The following is an 18,686-nucleotide window of genomic DNA, read 5'->3' as shown; positions in this document are numbered from 1 at the left end:
ATATATCTACAACCATTTTGTTCATTGGTGATTTATCTGTGTGTTCTATAATTCCTGAGTTGGATGGGTTAAATTTCCTACTATGATTATGGATTTCTCTGTTTCTTCTTATGTTGTGTCAAGTTTTGTCTTATATCTTATGATACTTTATCATTAACATTCATATAAATTTAAAATTAATAATTTTCCTAGAGGACAGACCCTTTTGGCCTAATAAAGGGACCCACTTTATCATTTTTATAGTTTTTGTTTTTTTTTTTTTTCGCCTTGAAAAACTACCATGCCTGCTATTAAGGTGGCTCCAACTTCTGGCTGGAATTTGCATGACACATTTTTTTCTGTCCTGTTGCTTTAACCTTTTTATATCATTATGATTTTTCTGTATCTCTAGTATGAAGCTTATAGCTGTGTATTTTTCAAATTCAGTCTGGTATCTTTGTCTTTTAATTAGCACTCATAATCACACTTCATCAAATTTTGGTATTTTGAGATTTAAGTTACATTTTCTTTGTGCTTCCTGTTCTTACTGTCTGATAAGTATCTTTTACTCTCTCTTCTGCTGTATATTTTTATATTATTACATTTTTTTTCTTAGACATATCTGATACCTCAAATTTTAACTTTATTCTAAAGTGTGAATATACCAATAAAACTAAATAATATTTTAAATAATTAATATTAATATTAACCAATATTAAATTATTATTAATTTTACATTATTGATATCTCTGAGTATCTAAGCAGTAACAAGACTGATTCTATCTGCAGAAGTGAAAAATGTAGTCACATGTGTTTATTTTTCAATAGATAGTCTCTTCTAATAGTTACTACCACAAAGTATGATCTGCTTATATTAAGAAAGAGACAAAATATTGTTGGGTAATTAACATATTGTATACAGTCCTTACACAACTGATCTGGTTCTCTAGTGCATTTAAAAGTCTTATAGCTCAGAGTATGGATGAAGTATCAGATGAAAATATTTTGCCTAATACTTGGAGCTGCTAGAAAGAAAAAATTCAGTAGTAAATATCATTATAAAAAGTATTAAATTATTTTAATTGAATTAATTGATTTTAATTGAATTAAGTGGTTCATGAATATGTAGCCTGATACACCTTACAAATATCACTGTCAAGTTTTTAAAAATTATATTATTTAAATTTTTTATTTCTCAGTTTCCTTGAATTTTTTGTTGATTCTACCATTTACTGAAACATGCATGTTGAATTCTTTTACTATGATTTTGGATTTTTCTATTTCTTCTTGTATTACTGGCCTCTTTATACTGTCTCTGTTATCAGGTGTATACAATTTTTTAAAAGTACATATTTCTGGGGAACTCAACTTTTTATTTTTATTAAAGAGACCATCTTAATCTTTGGTAAGGTTCTTTGACTTAAATCCTGTTTTGTCTGACATTGACATAACTATAGCAGATTTATTTTGATTAATATTTGCATACATATCATTTTTCATCTATTTACTTTCCACCTTTCTGTATCATTGAGCTTTGGTGTGGTGTATCTTATAAATAGTTTATAGTTAGATTGTTTATAAATCCAGTGTCACTTTCTTGTCTGTTCCTAGAACATGGAATCTGTCTATAATTATTAAAACTATTGATATATTGGATTTAAATATTCTGGGGTACTTTCTGTTTTTTCCTGCCTAATCCATTTTTCATTTTTCAATTATGTTGAATCATTATTTTTGTTTATTCCATTTTTTAAATCAATCTTATGTTTTGAAATGTGAGAACTTAAAAAATGTGAATATGCTTAGAAAAATGAAGTGTACCTTCAACTTTCGAAGCATGTATATGAAATAACAGAGAGGCTATACATGCTTTCAGGAAAAACACTCTCATGGTTACATTTAACCTCATAGTCCAGTCTTATTTTTTGATCATTTAAAAAATTGTAGTCATTTGCTTAAGTTGTTATAAAAATGAATGGAAACTTTAGGTGGTACTTAGTATATCTTAATAGTTCAGAGGCTTTACAATGAAAGTTTCATGTTTTAGTGGATTAAAAGCTTCTTTTCTTATAGCTGAGAAAATGGATATCAGCTGAAAATATTTCACCTGAATATAAAGTTTTAACCACAAAAATTCCATCTGAAATTAAGAATCTTGCAAGTTCTAGAACACTGTTTTTGACAGTTTGACTATGATATGTGTATGTGTGGATCTCATTGAGTGTGCTTTACTTTCGTTTTGTTGAGCTTCTTTATGTGAGGATTAATGTTTTTCATAATATTGGGGAAGTTAATGATCATTGTTTCTTCACAAATTCTTTCTCTCCTTTTCTCTCCTTTTCCCATTATACATATATTGATACTCTTGTTTCCACTAATCTCTGAGGCTCTGTTCATTTTTCATTCTTTTTTCTTTCTCATCCTCAGACTGTATAATCTCAATTTACCTCTGCTCAGTTTCACTGATTCTCTGCCTTTTTAACCCTTTTGATTCTCTCTTTCCATTTCAGTTATTGTTCTTTAAATTCCAGAATTTTTAAAATTCTTTTAAAAGGTTTCTATCATGTTATTGATATTATCTGATGGTGAGATATAATTTCTGTACTTTCCTTTAATTCTTTAGACATAGTTTCCTTTAGTTATTGGAACATATTTTTAAAAGCTTGTTTAAAATCTTTGTCTAGTAAGTTTAGTGCCTGGGCTTCCTCATTGAGAGTTTCTGTTGACTACTTTTATTCTGTTCTGTGTACTGGCCACTCTCTTGTTTCTTTGCATGTCTCATATATTTTTTTGATTGAAGACTAGCCACTTTAAATATAACATGCAACTATGGAAATCAGATTACTCCTCTTCCCCGGAGTTTGTTTTTTTTTATTTATTTGATTGTTTAGTAAGTTTATTGGACTAGACTGTAAAGGCTGTATTCTTCATTGTATGTGGCCACTGAAGTCTCTGCACAGTTAGCTTAGTAGTCAGATAATGATTGGACAGAGATTTTCTTAAGTGTAATGAAATCTCTCTGCCCCTGTTGAGAGGCTTCTGTTATTTTAATGACTCTGTCAATTGTAATAGTTGATTATCTTGGAAATTTAGATGGAAAATCATACTAAGTTTATAGTACAGTGTTGTTAATTATAAGCACAATGTTTTACAGCAGATATCTAGAACATTTTTATCTTGCATACCTGAAACTATACTTACTGAACAGCAACTTTTCATTTCCCCCTTCTTCCAGTGCATGGCAACCACCATTCTACTCTTTGGTTAGGAGTTTGGCTACTTTAATACCTCATATAAGTGGAATCCTGCAGTATTTGTTCTTCTGTGACAGGCTTATTTCACATAACAATGTTTGAGAGGTTCACCTATGTTGTCACTTATAACAGGATTTCCTTCTTTTTTTTTTTTTTTTTTTTTTGCTGCACCACACGGCATGTGGGATCTGGCATGCGGCATCTTAGTTCCCTGACCAGGGATTGAACCCATGCCCCCTGCAGTGGAAGCACAGAGTCTTAACCACTGGACCGCCAGGGAAGTCCCATGGATATCCTTCTTTTTAAAGAGTGAATAATATTCCATTTTATGTATGTACCACACTTTCTTTATCCATTCACCACTGATGGATGTTTAGGCTGCTTCCCCATCTTGGCTATTGTGAATAACGCTGCAATGAACATGAGAGAACAAATATCTTATTGATCCTGATTTCAGTTCCTCTGGATATTATACGGAAAAGTAGGATTGCTGGATTGTATGGTAGTTATTAATTTTTTGAGGTACCTCTGTACCATTTTCCATAGTGGCTATACCCTTGTACATTCCCACCATCAGTGTACATCCTCACTACCATTTATCTTTCATTTTTTTGATCATAGCCGTCCAAACAAGTGTGAGGTGATATCTCATTTTGGTTTATTTGCATTTCCCTGATGATTAGTGATGTTGAGCACCTTCTTAAATACCTATTGGTCATTTTTCTCTCTTCTCTGGAAAAATATCTATTCAGGTCCTTTTCCCATTTTTTAATCAGGTTGTTTTATTGTTGTTTAGTTTTAGGAGTTTCTTATATATATTTTGGAATTAATCCCTTATTACATATGTGGTTTGCAAATATTTTTCCCATGCCATACATTGACTTTTCACTCTTTTTATCATTTACCTTGCTGTGCAGAGCTTTTTAGTTTGGTTCCACTTGTTGATTTTTGCTTTTGTTGCCTGTATTTTTGATATCATATCCAAGAAATCATTGCCAAGACCAACATCATAAAGCTTTTCTCCTGTGGTTTCTTCTAGGAGTTTTATAGGTTTTGGTTTTACATTTAAGTTTTTAATCCATTTTGAGTTTATTTTTTTGGTACGGGTCCAATTTCATCTTTTTCTTGTGAATTTACAGTTTTCCCAACATCATTTCTTAAAGAGACTATCCTTTCCCCATTGTGTATTATTGGCACCTTAGTCACTGATCAGTTGACTATATGTGCATGAGTTTATTTTTTAGCTATTTTTTTCTATTGGCCTGTGTGTCTGCTGTTATGCCAGTATTAGCTGTTTTAATTACCATAGCTTTGTAATGTGTTTTGAAGTCAGGAAATATGATCAAGATTGTCCTGGCTATTCAGGATACTTACCCTTCCACGTGAATTTTAGGATTGTTTTTCTGTTTCTGTTTTATAAATGCCGTTGGGATTTTGATAGGGATTGCGTTGAATCTGTAGATCTCTTTGGGTAGAATGGCCATTTTAACAATATTAAGTCTTCTGATCCATAAAAACGAGATGTATTTTCATTTATTTGTGTTTTCTTTATTTCACCAATATTTTTTATATTTTAGTGTGCAAGCCTTTCACCTTCGTAGCTAAGCTTATTCCTAAGGATGTTATTCCTTTTGATGCTAATGTAAATGGGATTGTTTCTTAATTTCCTTTTCAGATTGTGCATTGTTAGTGTATGGAAATACCACTGATTTTTGTATGTTGATTTTGAATCCTACATCTTTACTGAATTTGTTTACTACCCCCAAAGTTTTTTGTGGCGTTCATGTCATCTGTGAATGGAGATAGTTTTACTTCTTCCTTTCTGATTTGGAGGCCTTTTATATATCTTCATTGCCTAATTGCTCTGGCTAGGACTTCCACTACTGAGTTGATTGGCATGGCAAGAATGGACATTCTTGCCATGCTCTTAATCTCTGAGGAAAAGCTTTTAGTTTTTCACCATTGAGTCTGATGTTAGCTTTGGGCTTTTCCCTTATGGCATCCATTATGTTGAAATTTTCTTCTGTTACTGGTTTGCTGAGTGTTTTTTTTTTTTTTAAAGTAACAAGTTAAGTAAGTTTTTAAATTTTTTATTTATTTATTTATTTATTTTATTTATGGCTGTGTTGGGTCTTCGTTTCTGTGCGAGGGCTTTCCCCAGTTGCGGCAAGTGGGGGCCACTCTTCGTCACGGTGCGCGGACCTCTCACTATCACGGCCTCTCTTGCTGCGGAGCACAGGCTCCATACGCGCAGGCTCAGTAGTTGTGGCTCACGGGCCCAGTTGCTCCGCAGCATGTGGGATCCTCCCAGACCAGGGCTCGAACCCGTGTCCCCTGCATTGGCAGGCAGACTCTCAACCACTGCACCACCAGGGAAGCCCTGCTGAGTGTTTTTATCATGCAAGATTGCAGAATTTTTTTCAAATTTTTTTTTGTATCTGATAATCACATGATTTTTTTTTTGAGGCTGGCTAACACAATGACTATATAACAATTTACTGATTTTTTATTGAGGTAAAATTGGTATATAACATTATATGTTTCAGGTGTACAACATTGTGATTCAACATCTGTGTTCATTACCAAGTGATAGTTACCAAAAGTCTAGTTACCTGCCATCACCATACACTTGACTCCCTTCAGACATTTCACCCACACCTCATCCCCCTTCCCCTCTGATAACTACCATCTGTTCTCTGTGTCTGTGAAATTACTTTTGTTTTTATTTGTTCATTTGTTTGTTTTAGATTCCACATATCAGTGAAATCATATGATTTTTGTTTATCACCTCTGACATATTTCATTTAACATAGTACCCTCAAGGTCTATATTGTGGCACATAGCAAGATTTCATTCTTTTTTATGGCTGAGTAGTATTCCATTGTCTATATAAACCACATATTCTGTATCCATCTATCCATTGATGGACATTTAGGTTGTTTCCATATCTTTGCTATTGTAAATGGTGCTATGAACATCAGGGTGCATATATCTTTTCATATAGTGATTTTTGTATTCTTCAGATAAACACCCAGAGGTGGAATGGCTGTTTCATATGGTAGTTTTATTTTTAATTTTTTTGAGGAACATCCATACTTTTTCCCATAGTGGCTGTACCAATTTACATTACCACCAATACTGCCCAAGGATTCCCTTTTCTCCATATCCTTACCAGCATTTGTTATTTCTTGTCTTTTAGTAATTGCTATACTAAGAAGTGTGAGGTGGTATCTCATTGTGGTTTTGGTTTGCATTTCCCTCCCGTTTAGTGAAATTGAGCATCTTTTCATGTATCTGTTGGCCATCTATATGTCATCTTTGGAAAAATGTCTATAGAGACCCTCTGTTCATTTCTTAATCATATTGTTTGTTTGTTTTGCTACTGAGTTGAATGAGTTCTTTATATATTTTGGATATTAACCCTTTTCAGATAAGTAATTTACATATATTTTCTCCCATTCATTAAGTTGCCTTTTCATTTTGTTGATGGCTTTCTTCGCTGTGCAGGGGCTTTTTAGTTTGATGTAGTCCCACTTGTTTATTTTTTGCTTTTGTTGCCTTTGCTTTGGGTTTCAAATCCAAAAAATCTTCACCAAGACTGATGTCAGGGAGCTTACCACCTATCTTTTCTTCTAGGAGCTTTATGTTTTCAGTTTAATGTTCATGTCTTTAGTCTATTTTGAGTTAATTTTTTGTGTATGTTGTAAGAAAGTGGTTCAGTTTCATTTTCTTGCATGTGTCTGTCCAGTTTTCTCAACACCATTTATTGAAGAAATTGTCCTTTCCCCACAGTATATTCCTGGCTGGTTTATAATAAATTAATTGACTATATATGTGTGGGTTTATTTCTGGGCGCTCTGTTCTGATCCATTGATCTGTGTGTCTGTTTTTATGTCAGTTCCATACTGTTTTCATTACTATTGCTTTTTTTAAATTTTCTAAAATTATTTATTTATTTATTTATTTATTTATTTATTTATTTATTGGCTGTGTCGGGTCTTAGTTGCAGCATGCAGGATCTTCATTGAGGCATGCAGTATCTTTCGTTGTGGAGCGTGGGCTTCTTTCTAGTTGTGACATGTGGGTTTTCTCTCTCTGGTTGTGGCACGTGGGTTCCAGGGCACGTGGGCTCTGTAGTTGTGGCACGTGGGCTCCAGAGCACATGGGCTCTGTAGTTGTGGCATGCAGACTCTGTAGTTGAGGTGCGCGAGCTCAGTAGTTGTGGCGTGTGGGCTTAGTTGCCCTGCGGCACGTGGAATCTTAGTTCCCCTACCAGGGATTGAACCCGTGTCTCTTGCATTGGAAGGAGGATTCTTTACCACTGTAGTACCAGGGAAGTACCCTACTATTGCTTTTCAATACAGTTTGAAATCAGGAAGCAGAATGCGTCCAGCTTTATTCTTTCTCAAGATTGATTTGGCTATAAATAGTCTTTTGTGGTTCCCTACAAATTTTAGGATTGTTTGTTCTATTTCTGTGAATATGCCATTGGAAATTTGATAAGTATTTCATTGAACCTGATGATTGTTTTCAGTAGTATGAATGCTTGAACAATATTAGTTCTTTCATTCATCAGGGCGGAATATCTTTTCATTTATTTGTGTCTTATTCAGTTTCTTTCATCAGTGTCTTATAGTTTTCAGTGTGCAGATATTTCACCTCCTTGGTTAAATTTATTCATAGGTACTTTATTCTTTTTTATGGCTTTTTATTGAAATATAATTGGTTAATATATAACATTAATTTGAGATATACAACATAATGATTTTTTAAATTTAAATTTTTTTATTGAATTATAGTTGATTTACAATGTTAGTTTCTGGTGTACAGCAAAGTGATTCAGATATATATATATGTATATGTGTATACACACATACACATATATTCTTTTCTTTTTTAATCTATTTTATTTATTTATTTTTGACTGTGTTGGGTCTTCACTGCTGCGCACGGGCTTTCTCTAGTTGCTGTGAGTGGGGGCTGCTCTTCATTACGGTGCACGGGCTTCTCATTGCAGTGTGCGGGCTTCTCATTGCGGTGGCTTCTCTTGTTGCAGAGCACAGGCTCTAGACGCATGGGCTTCAGTAGTTGCAGCACGCGAGCTCAGTAGTTGTGGCTCACAGACTCTAGAGCACAGTTCAGTAGTTGTGGCACGTGGGCTTAGTTGCTTCACAGCATGTGGCATCTTCCCAGACCAGGGCTCAAACCCATGTCCCCTGCACTGGCAGGTGGATTCTCAACCACTGCGCCACCAGGGAAGCCCCACACATGTATCCTTTTTCAGATTCTTTTCCATTATAGGTTATTATAAGATACTGAACATAGTTCCTTGTGCTATACAGTTAGCCCTTTTTAATCTATATTATATATAGTAATGTGTATCTACTAATCCCAAATTCCAAATTTATCTCTCCCTGCCTTTTCTCTTTGTTAACCATAAGTTTGTTTTCCATGTCTGTGAGTCTATTTCTGTTTTATAAATAAGTTCATTTGTATCATTTTAAAAGATTACACAAATAAGTGAGATCATATGATATTTGTCTTTCTCTGTCTGACTTACTTCACTTAGTATGATAATCAGTAGGTCCATCCATGTTGCTACAAATGGCATTATTTCATTCGTTTCTTATGACTAATATTCCATTGTGTGTGTGTGTGTGTATACATATATACACACCACCTCTTTATCCATTCTGTCGATGGACATTTAGGTTGCTTCCATGTCTTGGCTATTGTAAATAGTGCTGGTGTGAACATTGGGGTCCATGTATCTTTTTGAATTAGAGTTTTTGTCTCTTCCAGATATATGCCCAGGAGTGTGATTGCTAGATCATATGGTAACTCTATTTTTAGTTTTTCAAGGAACCTCCAGACTGTTCTCTATAGTGGCTTTACCAATTTACATTCCCACCAGCAGTGTAGGAGGGTTCCCTTTTCTCCACACCCTCTCCAGCATTTATTATTTGTAGACTTTTTGATGATGGCCACTTTGACTGATGCGAGGTGATACCTCATTGTAGTTTTGATTTGCATTTCTCTAGTAATTAGCAGTGTTGAATATCTTTTTCTGTGTGTGATGGCCATCTGTATAACTTCTTTGAAGAAATGTCTATTTAGGTCTTCTGCCCTTTTTTGATTAGCTTGTTTGGTTTTTTGATATTAAGCTATATGAGCTGTTTATATATTTTGGAAATTAATCCTGTGTTGCTTGCATCGTTTGCAAATATTTTCTCCCATCCTGTAGGTTGTGTTGTCATTTGGTTTATGGTTTCCTTTACTATGCAAAGACTTTCAAGTTTAATTAGGTCCCATTTGTTTATTTTTGCTTTTATTTCCATTACTGTAGAAGACAGATCCAGAAAAATATTGCTGCAATTTATGTCAAAGAGTGTTCTGCCCATGATTTCCTCTAGGAGTTTTATAAATAGTATCCAGTCTTACATTTAGGTCTTTAACCACATAATGATATTTGTGTATATTGTGAAATGATCACCACAATATGTCTACTTAACATCCATCACCATGCATAGTTAGAAAACTTTTTTTCTTGTGGTGAGGGCTTTAAAGATCTACTCTCTTAGCAAACTTTCAAATATTCAATACAGTATTTTAATTATAGTCATCATGCTGTACATTATGTTGTGGTTTTGATTTGCATTTCTCTAATAATTAGTGATGTTGAGACTCTTTTCGTGTACCTTTTGGCCATCTGTATATCTTTTTAGGAAAAATATCTATTCAGATCCTCTGCCCATTTTTTAATCAGATTAGATTTTGTTGTTTTGCTATTGAGCTGTATGAGTTTTTCACATATATTACATATTAACCCCTTATCAGATACATGATTTGCAAATATTTTCTCTCATTTGATAAGTTGCCCTTTTGTTTTGTTGTTGGATTTTTGCTTTGCCAGAGCGTTCCAGTTCGATGTAGTCCTACTTGTTTATATTTGCTTTTTTTGCCTTTGATTTTATTGTCAAACCCCAAAAATCATTTCCAAGACCAATGTCAAGGAGCTTACTGCCTATGTTCTCTTCTAGGAGTTTTATCATTTTAGGTCTTACATCAAGTTTTGAGTTAATTGTGTATGGTGTAAGATGGTAGTCAATTTCATTCTTTTGCACATGGCTTTCCAGTTTTCCCAGCATCATTTATTGAAGAGACTGTCCTTTTTCCATTGTATATTCTTGGTTCTTTTGTCATAAATTAATTGACCATATATGTGTGGGTTTGTTCTAATTTCCCTTTTGGCTTGCTTTTGATTCACTGGTTGTTTAAAAGTGTGTATTTAGATTCCACATCTTTGTGAATTCTCCAGGTTTTTTTGCTATTAATTTCTGTCTTTTTAATATTTATTTATTTATTTGGCTGCCCTGTGTCTTAGTTGTGGCACGCAAGATCTTTGTTGCTGCGTGCGAGATCTTTGTTGCGGTATGTGGAATCTTTTTTTTGCGGCATGTGGGATCTTTTTAGTTGTGGCATGTGGGATCTTTTTAGTTGCGGCATGCAGGATCTTTTAGTTGCGGTACACAGGATCTTCATTGTGGCATGTGAGATTTTCGTCACGGCATGCAGGCTCTTAGTTGCAGCCTGCGAGATCTAGTTCCCTGACCAGGGATTGAACCCAGGCCCCCTGCATTGGGTGCACTGAATCCTAATCACTGGACCACCAGGGACCTCCCTTTGCTATTAATTTGTGGTGTCATTCCATTGTGGTAGGAAAATATACTTGAAGATTTCAGTCTTCTTAGATTTGTTAAGACTTCTTTTTGACCTAACATGTAATCTATCCTAGAGATGGTTCTGTGTGCACTTGAGAATAATGTGTATTCTGCTGCTGGGTGAAATGTATGTTCATTTGTTGGACTATAGTGGTGTTGAAATCCTCAACAACTTTATAGGGTTGTTTTCCAGAGACTTTTTTTGTTCCTTTTTTGGGGTCATATTTCCCTGTTTCTTGTTGTTCCTTGACACCTGTGTTGCTATCTGCATATTTGAAAAAACTATTTCCTCTCCTTCTCTTTACAGACTGGCTTTCTATTGTTTATTTTCTTGACTGATTTTCTTTATTTATTTGTTATTCAGGTATGATTAACATATAAGACTTCTATTTCCTTTTTTTTCACCCTTTTACACCCCCCCAACTTTATTGAGATATAATTGACATGTAACATTTTGTAAGTTTAAGGAATAAAACATGATAATCATACACACATATATTGCAAAATAATTACCACAGTAAGGTTAGTTAACACATCATCTGAAATATTTTTGTGGTAAGAACATTTAAGATCTACTCTTTTAATAACTTTCAAGTATGTAATACACTGTCATTAACTATAGTCACCAGGCTGTACATTAGCTCCTCAGAACTTATTTATCTTATACCTGGAAATGTGTACCCTTTGGCCAATATCTTCCCATTTCCCCCACTTACAAGCCCATGGTAACCACCATTTTACTCTTGGTTTCTGTGAGTTTGGTTTCTATGATGTTAATATGGGCTTGTCATATAGCCTTTATTATGTTGAGGGAAGTTCCTTCTATGCTCAATTTGTTGAGAACTTTTCTTGTAGTGTTCTTATCTGGCTTTGGTATCAGGGTAATGCTGACCTCATAAAATGAATTAGGGAGTGTTTTCTCATCTTCAATTTTTGGAAAACTTTTTGCAGGGTTGGTATTAATTCTTCTCTAAATGTTTCATAGAATTCACCAGTAAACCATCTAACCCTGGGTTTTTCTCTGATGGGAGGTTTTTATTACTGATTCAGTCTCTTTAGTATTAATTGGTTTGTTCAGATTTTCTGTTTCTCCATGATTCAGTGTTGATAGACTGTATGTTTCTTGGAATTTATCCGTTTCTTCTTGATTATCCAACGTTGGTGTACAATTTTTATAGTATTCTCTTATCCTTTTTATTTCTGTGGTATCCATTATAATTTCTCCTCTTTGATTTTTTATTTTATTTGCTTGAGTCTTTGTTTTATTATTTCTCAGTTTAAAGGTTTCTCAATTTTGTTTAACTTTAAAAAAAACAGCTCTTACTTTATTGATTTTTGTATTATTCTTCTAGTCTCTATTTCTGCTTTGATATTTATTTCCTTTCTTCTGATAACTTTGAGCTTGGATTTTTTTCTTCTTTTTCTAGTACTTAGTTGTAAAGTTAGGTTGTTTGTTTGAGATCCTTTTTCTAAATATAGATGTTTATTGCTTTAAACTTTCTTCTTAGAACTGCTTTTGATTCATGACCATAAGTTTTGGCATGTTGTTTTTATTTTCATTTTTTTCAAGATAATTTTTTATTTTATCTCCATTTGTTCTTTGACCCACTGGTTATTTGAGAGTGTATTGTTTGATTTGCTCTTACCTGTGAATTTTCCAGTTTTTCTCCTGTTATTGATTTCTTTTCTGCAACCATTGGGTTCAGAAAACATACTTGGTATGATTTCAGTGTTCTTAAATTTGCTAAGATTTGTTTTGTTACCTATCATATGCTCTACTCTGGAGAATGTTCTGTGTGTTCTTGAAAAGCATGTGTATTATGCTGCTGCTATTGGTGGAATGTTTTGTATATGTCTGTTAGAGCTCATTGGTCTAACGTATAGTTCAAATTCAATGTTTCCTTATTGATTTTCTGTCTAGATGATCTATCCATTGTTGAAAGTGGTGTATTGAAGTCCCCTACTTCTACAGAAGTATTTTCTCTTTTTTCCCTTCAGATCTGTTAGTATTGCTTAACATGTTTAGGTGCTCTGATGTTGGGAGCATTTATATTTATTGTTTTATTTTCTTGATGAATTGACCCCTTTATCATCATATAATTACCTTCTTTGTCTCTTGTTACAGTTTTTGACTTAAAGTCTATTTTGTCTGATATGAGTATATCTATACCTGCTCCCTTTTGGTTTCCATGTTGCATAGAATGTCTTCTTCATCTTTTCACTTTGAGCCTATGTGTCCTTAAAGATGAAGTGAGTCTCATGGAGGCAGCATGTAGTTGAATCTTGTTTTTTTATTTATCCACTCAGCCACTTTGAACATTTTGATTAGTGAATTTATTCCATTTACATTTAAAATATTTATCGAGAGGTAAGGACTTGCTAATGTGTCTTATTGTTTTCTGGTTATTTTGTATTTCCCATGTTCTTTTCTTCCTCTCTTGCTGTCTCCCTTTGTGAATTAATGATTGTCTGTAGTGGTACACTTTGATTCCCTTTTCTTTATTTTTTATGTATCAGCTGTAGGATTTTGCTTGTCATTTTCATGAGGCTTACATAAAACATATTGTAGATATAACAATCTTTTTAAACTGATAATGTCTTAGCTTTGATTACATATAGAAATGCTACCCTTCTACTACCCCCCAATATTTTATGTTTTTGATGTAACAGTTTACCTCTTTTTGTATTGTATATCCATTATCAAATTACTGTAACTATACTTATTTTTAATAATTTTGTCATTTAGCTTTCATACTAGAGCTGAGTGATTAACACACCACCATGTTACAGTATTAGAGTTTTCTGAGTTTGCCTATATATCTATCTTTATTAGTGTGTATTATATTTTCATATGTTCATGTGTTACTAATTAGCATTCTTTCATTTCATGTTGAATAACTTTTTTTTAGCATTTCTAATGTAATGCAAGTCTAGTGATGATTGACTTCCTCAGCTTTTGTTTGTCTGTGACAGTCTGTCCTTCAGTTTTGACAGATACCTTTACCAGTTAAAATATTCTTGGTTGCAAGTTTTTTTTTTTCTTTCAGAACTTTGAATATATTATCCCACTATCTTCTGGCCCACAAGGCTTCTGCTGTGAAATCCACAGATAGCCTTATGAGGACTCCCTTGTATATGAGGAATTTTTTTTTCTATTGCTGGTTTTAAAATTCTCTCTTTGTCTTTGATTTTAGACAGTTTTACTATAATGTCTTGGAAATGATCATTTGGGGTTGAAATTTTGGAGTGACTTATTAGGTCATTAACCTGGATGTCCAAATCTCTCTCCAGATGGGAAGTTCTCAAGCATTACTTTTAAATAAGCTTTCTACACTTTCTCCCACTCTTCTCCTGAAATTCCAGTAATGCATAGATTCTTTTAATGGTATACCATAGTTCAGGTAGGCTTTCTTCACTTTCTTATTCTTTTGTTGTTGTTGTTTTCCTTTTACTGGATAATTTAAAACAATCCATCTTCTACTTCACAGATTTTTTTCTTTAGCTTGATCCATTCTGATGTTGATGCTCTTTATTACATCTTTCATTTCATTGATTGTATTCTTCAGCTCCAGAATTTCTGTTTGATTCTCTACTATGTTTTCTGTCACTCTGTTAAACTTCTTATTTTGTTCATGTGTTGTTTTCCTGATTTTATTGGATTGTCTGTCTGTGTTTTCTTCTGGCTCACTGAGATTCCTTAAAAATTTTTTTGAATTATCCTTCAAGCTAAGTGTAGATATTCATTTCTTTGGGGTTGGTTACTAGAGAATTATTTGTTTCTTTGATGGCGTCATGTTTCCTTGATTTTTCATGTACCTTGGCATCTTGCTTTCCTGGCTTTGCATTTGAATAAGCAGGCACCTCCTTCAGTCTTTACTTATTGGCTTAATGAGAGACATACCTTCATATGTCCAATCTGCTTGGTATCCTGGGGCTTTCTCAGGCTTTTTCTAGGGATGTGCCTGCTCCACACTTCTTGTCACATTTTTAGGGAGGGGGAATTCTTAAGATTATATGCCTTCTCTCAGTCCTACAAAGCCAGGCTATGTGCTGACACCCTCCTGTTTGTTTACTTTCCCTAGAGTGGTGCTGAATAATAAAATTTTATGTGCTTCCTCCCAATCTGGCAGAATTGAGGAAGCTTTCCGAACATGCTCACTATCTACAGAGGCTCAATCTTGTTCCCACTGAGTGTACACAAAGTGATCCAGCCATGTGGTGTGTGTGTGTGTGTGTGTGAGGTGCACTTAGTGTTGATGGTGCCCACGGCAACATGAGAGTATCCACAGGTGAGGCTTTCCCAGTGGCTTGTGGATGGGCTTCCTGATGATTCCACAAAGTGGTTAGTAGGATTAACATCGCTTTGATGCCTCCAAGAGTCCTGGATGCTGTTCTCCAAGCGCCTCCCTACCTTCTAGTTTTTAAGGACACCTCACCTTTCTGGATAGGGTAAGAAAGAAGTTGGGCTCTTTGGCAGCATCCTGAATAGCTGGGAAAGCCAGTCACTCACTCACATGCTCTCACTTTCTGCCATGGGAGAAATCATAGGCCAAGAAAGTCTCTCTTGGAACTGAGCTTTGCTTCCTTGGAGTGATGCAGTTAAAGAGAAACTAGTCTTCTTATTCTCTTCATTTCATCAAATCTTGGATTTTTGTTGTTGTAGTGGCTCCAACACTGTGCCAGAACTTCTCTGCTGTACTCCCAGACTTCCACAAAGGCACTTTCATCTGTGGGTAATTGTAAAAATTAGTGTCCTTTGGGGAGAAGAGGGTAGAAAAGTCTTACTTTGCCATTTTGATGATATCACTCCTCTGTTTTCTTATTGATATTTTGTTTGGATGTTCTATCCATTATTGAAAATGGGTATTGAAATCCACTGTTATTATGTTGCTGTCTCTTTTTCCAATCAGTTGTCAATGTTTGCTTCATATGTTTGGAGGTTCTGATATTGGGTGCACATATATTTATAAGTGTTATATCTTCTTGATGAATTGGCCCTTTTACTATTATATGATGTCCTTCTTTGTATCTTTTGATAGTTTTTGTTTTAAAGTCTGTTTTGTCTGATACAAGTTTTGTCACTCTCTCACTTAGCATTTTTATGGAATATCTTTTTCATTACTTCACTTTCAGCCTGTTTATGTCTTTAAACATAAAGTTATTTTCTTATAGATGGCATATAGATGGGTCTTTAAAAAAATTAATTCCATTTTTAAAAATTGGTATCTTTCTGTTTGTGTGTGTGTGTGTGTGTGTCAAAAATAGGTATCTTTTGACTGGGGAGTGTATTTTTATTTAAAGTCATTATTGATAGGGAAAGATTTACTCTGATCATTTTGTTAATTTTTTTGGTCTCTTTTTAGCTTTCTGTCTCTCTTTTCCTCTCTTGCTCTTTCCTTTTTGTTTTATTGATTTTTAAAAATTTTCGTTTTCATTATTTTCTTATTTTTTCCTATGTATCTTTTATAGATATTTTCTTTGTGGTTACTATAGGGCTTACATAAAGCATTCTATAGTTATAACAGTCTATTTTATATTGACAACAATTTGATTTCAATTTCACACAATAACTCTACTGTTTTACTCCCCTCCTTTTAATGTTCTTGTTGTCACAAATTATATCTTTTTTATATTTTGTATTTACTAACATATTTTTATAGTCTATGTTTTGTATACTTTTGTGTTTCTGTTTAGATTCCATTAATTTCAGTTTGAACGACTCTCTCTGGTATTCCTTATAGGGCAGGTCTAGTGGTGATAAGCTCTCAAGCTTTTGTTTATCTGGGAAAGTCTTTATTTTTGCTTTGTTTTTTACGAATTGTTTTGCTGGATATAGTATTATTAGTTGGCAGGATTTTTTTTTCTTTCAGCACTTTTAAAATATCATCCCACTCCTTTTTTGTCTTCAGGGTTTCTGCTGAGTAATCTGTTGGTAGTATTGTAGGGGTTCCTTGTATGTGAGAAGTCACTTTTCTCTTACTGATTTCAAAATTCTCTCTTTGTTTTAGACTTCTGATGCTTCGATTATAATGTGCCTTGGTGTGAACTTCTTTAGGTTTCCTTTTTGGAGACATTTAGGTTTCTTCAAACGGGGTATCAATTTTATCTCCCAGATTTGGGGAGTTTTAAGCGATTGTTTTCAAATAAACTTTCTGTCCCTTTCTGTCTTCTTCTGAGACTCTGTAATGTGTATACTGGTTTTGTTTTATCATGTCCCATTTGTCCTTTCAGTTCTTTACTTTTTCATTTTTATCTTTTTGCTTTCTATGATAGGATAATTTCAAATGACCTGTCTTCAAGTTTGCTGATTCTTTCTTCTGTTTTATCAAATCTCATATTGAACCCCTCTACTGAATTTTAAATTTCAGTTATTGTATTCTTTAGCTCCAACATTTGTGTGGTGTTTTTTAAAGTATTTTCTCTCTCTTTGTTGAAATACTCATTTTGTTCTTGCAACATATTACTGAGGTAGTTGAGAGTTTTTATGATGGGCATTTTGAAATCTTTGTCAGGTAATTCATATACATACATTTCTTTAAGATAAGTTTCTGGAGCCTTTTATTGGGCCATGTTTCTTTCTTCTTGTTCCTTGACCCTATGTGTTAATGTCTGCACATGTGAAAAATCTACCACCTCTCTACAGACTGGATTCATACAGAGGAAAACCTTCTCCAATCAGCCTGGATAGAGATTCTGGAGACCTGTCACACCAATTGTGTTGATGTGTCTTCTCTGGACTTGTGTATATAAATTCTTAATTAGAAGGGGTTCCCTTTTTTACAGGAGTTCATGATCTCTTGCTCCCTCTGGTATCTGTCTGCTGTTCTGCAGACCCTGTGGAGCAGCAGCATACCACCCAACTCTTGTTTGTTTGTTGGTTTTGTTTTCAGCAGTCCCCAGGCATGTAGTGTATGTGGAGGCTGGTCAGTGCTCTGAGAGATACAAGACAGATACCAGTCCCTTGGCATAGTTCTTTGAAAAGTCTGAACATTGGACATATATTTGAGTCTTCTCCTTCCTTCCCCAGGGAGAATCTGGGAACTGTTTTCTCAAATGCATTGTTTTGAGCTGGGGAGAGGAGCTTTGACTTTTGAGTGCATACTAGTCTAAACTGTCATCTTTGTTCTTAGTGGTCCCTAAACAACTAGAATATGCTGGGTCCCATTAGTACATCAAGACAGGCAATACAGAAACTAGGGCCTCAGGCATCTCCCTGAAAAGCTGAAATGTGGGTGAATGTTCCAATTCTTTCCCTCCCCAGGAAGAAGCTGGGATTGGGGTGGGGGTGTTGCCTGCTTGTATACTAGCTCATATTGAGTGTATACTCATTGAGTGTATACTAGCTCATATTATCACCTTTGTTCTCAGCAGCTCCCAACCTTGGGCCCTTTCCTCTCAGTGTTGAGATTCAAGCCAGACAGAAACCAGTCCCACAGTAGCCCCCCAAAAGTCTAAACTTTGGACACATGTTTCAGTCCTTTTCTTCACTTCCCAGGGGCAAGCTGGGAGCTGACATTTTCCTCCTGATTAGTGGTGCTGTGATAGGAGGAAGGATTATTGCTAGAGGGCGTCACAAATTTACTTTCTGGCTTCTGTGTTGCTGGTTCATCTTCACCCATTGTGCAGGAACCTCTCACCTGGTCTCTGCATTTCTCACAAAGAGAATTGGTTCTTGTTTTGTTGTTGAATTGGTATCTCCATGGGGAGGAGAGTCTAGGGTTTTCTGTTCTGC

At 34.6% G+C, this 18,686-nt stretch overlaps 1 protein-coding gene and 1 long non-coding RNA gene across 3 annotated transcripts in view; one reads left to right on the top strand and one right to left on the bottom strand.

Annotated features, from left to right (window-relative positions):
• The window catches only part of LOC309655070, a 448,619-nt gene that overhangs the window by 208,592 nt on the left and 221,341 nt on the right, over nt 1–18,686 (bottom strand). The gene's annotated exons all lie outside the window — the stretch shown is intronic.
• Nucleotides 1–18,686, top strand: part of CCDC7 (coiled-coil domain containing 7) — a 326,200-nt gene that overhangs the window by 133,770 nt on the left and 173,744 nt on the right. The window lies entirely within an intron of this gene.

The sequence above is a fragment of the Balaenoptera physalus genome (assembly GCF_965194825.1).
Source record: "Balaenoptera physalus genome assembly, chromosome: 2".
NCBI classification, from domain to species: Eukaryota; Metazoa; Chordata; class Mammalia; order Artiodactyla; family Balaenopteridae; genus Balaenoptera; species Balaenoptera physalus.
This window is presented reverse-complemented; position numbering and strand designations above follow the sequence as displayed.